Source organism: Mytilus edulis, chromosome 5 (genome assembly GCF_963676685.1).
Source record: "Mytilus edulis chromosome 5, xbMytEdul2.2, whole genome shotgun sequence".
In the NCBI taxonomy this organism is placed as follows: Eukaryota; Metazoa; Mollusca; class Bivalvia; order Mytilida; family Mytilidae; genus Mytilus; species Mytilus edulis.
The window spans coordinates 44,780,365-44,782,453 of record NC_092348.1 but is presented as its reverse complement, the minus strand read 5'-3'; the positions used below and the strand labels follow the sequence as shown (position 1 = coordinate 44,782,453).

General features: G+C 30.0%; 1 long non-coding RNA gene across 1 annotated transcript; it reads right to left on the bottom strand.

The window, feature by feature from the left end:
* Positions 1 to 237: 237 nt before the first annotated feature.
* On the bottom strand, positions 238 to 1,781 carry LOC139523761 (uncharacterized). Its single transcript, XR_011664678.1, has 3 exons — positions 1,764 to 1,781; positions 1,404 to 1,458; positions 238 to 472 (listed from the first exon to the last, which is right to left on the bottom strand). It is a non-coding gene; the product is annotated as an uncharacterized lncRNA (long non-coding RNA).
* Positions 1,782 to 2,089: the final 308 nt, after the last annotated feature.

Here is a 2,089-nt window from a genome sequence, read left to right as displayed (position 1 = left end):
TTGGTTTATGTAAATCAATTATAGTACGTCTACTATGATTTTAAAATGACTTCTTGTGAAAACAATCAACCTTCAAGATTGTGATTTTTTTTGTTTAACTAAAAATTGTATTTCCCATGTGCCTAGATTGAATTCTGTATTGTATACAATATGAAGCTGTAACAGACATGTGTTTTCTCCTGATAAAACTGAACTTTTAAAACTACTATAAGAAATAACAAAATGCAATGCAAATACTAATATTTTTCATGTTTTATTAGATCCTATATGACTGACGTCATATGCGCAGCACAGCATTATTACTTTCCATATCCACCACTTTTAGGACACTTACAGCAACATTGGCTGTTGCCAACACATCTAGAATTCGAACCACTGCAACCCTTTGATAGACAGACCGATCGACAACCATCAATGTTAAAGCCACAGTCAACTGTTCTAAAGCATGATTGTGCTCTAGCCTCTACGTACCCTATAAACATTTGAATATTGGATTAATACAAAAAATTATAACTGTCATTTGTTCAATGCTGCGTTGGAATGTTTCATTACAACAAAAATGGTTTGCTCTTTAAATTAACTTTAACTAACTTGCATAAATCATGTAAACAATCTGCGTGTTGAATGAGTTTGATCAGATATCATTATTTTAAAACGATTGTGATACGTTTTCAAACCTAAGGTAGATTTCAAAAACTATAATGACGCACGATATCATGTGTTCTCGCTACACTTAGTATAGAAATAAAAATATAATTACTTTATCAATCCTATTATGAACCCTTGTGGGTTTTAAATTTCATTCAAGTATAACAATGACTTTTAGTATGACAAATACATAATGATCAATAAAATACAATACAATAGAGCTCTAAATAGTTATTGCATGCACATGGAAGAGAAAGTGATTATGGAAATCAATCAATAAATATATATGGATTGTTTCCCTTTGAACAGTGTCTAATAATCTTTGAAGATATGGTGTTCAGAGTTGGATACAAAAAAAGCTACAAATGATTAAATATAAGGGTAGATTTCTGCCATGTACACATAGCAAGCAATTACTTTATATTTAGATATATTTATGTAAATTGCAAGAATTGAATTATCACCTTAAGTTTACAAATTTTACTGTTAGTTAGTAATGGCTTTATCTGTTCATTTTTAAGAAATATGAGTTTGAATGTCCCTCTGGTATCGTTCACTCCTTTTTATAACAACAAGTTCATGTAGCTATACATGTCATACACAAGAGTTTTGATTGCAAATTAGAAAAAGCTAACAATTGAGAGAGAACGTGTTCGCACTCAGTTGAAAAGACTTCTCAACGTATTATTGATCTAAAATCCAACTCTCGACGAAAATTATTAAATAGTTTAAAAAGGATAATAAATGTCTATTACCTGATAAGCATAATGCTAAGACAACTGTTAAAACCAATAATTTCATTTTCTTTTCCTAAAAGTAAAATTATAAGTAATCATTTTAGGAAGCTTTTAAACCATAATGTTAATGATCCACATAGATTTAATTCAATATATTTTGTTTCAAATAAAGCTTACTATAAGACAAACAAAAGATACTCAAAAGTTGTTGCAATGGTGCCTTACATACAGAGAGCGTTGTACACACACATACGCTACTCTTTAGCAGAGTTTTAACTGCCGATGGAGAGAAGCCCAGGAATAACCAGACTTCTATACCAAAGTCAAACCTTTTGATGGCGATTTGTGATCAAATGTTAATTTAATGTTTTTACTTACGTTTAACTTTCCTGATATGTTTGTCTACATAAAAATTTAGTAGCCATGCCTTTTTATACAGATACATAATTATATGCAAACCTGTTACATTTAATTTATGATAATAATAAAATGACCAGAGGTTATTTTTTGTCATTTACATCGAACAATAACGTCACATGGACAGCTGAATTGAAAATCATTAACTATTCCGCAGTTCGTGTGCCATGTAAAACAAATACAAATAAATGACTCCAGGATTTCGTTTAAAAAAAAATCATTGAACAAAACAGCAAATGCTTTAATTATAAGCTCATGAGCAGAAAACATGATACGACTTATTGAAA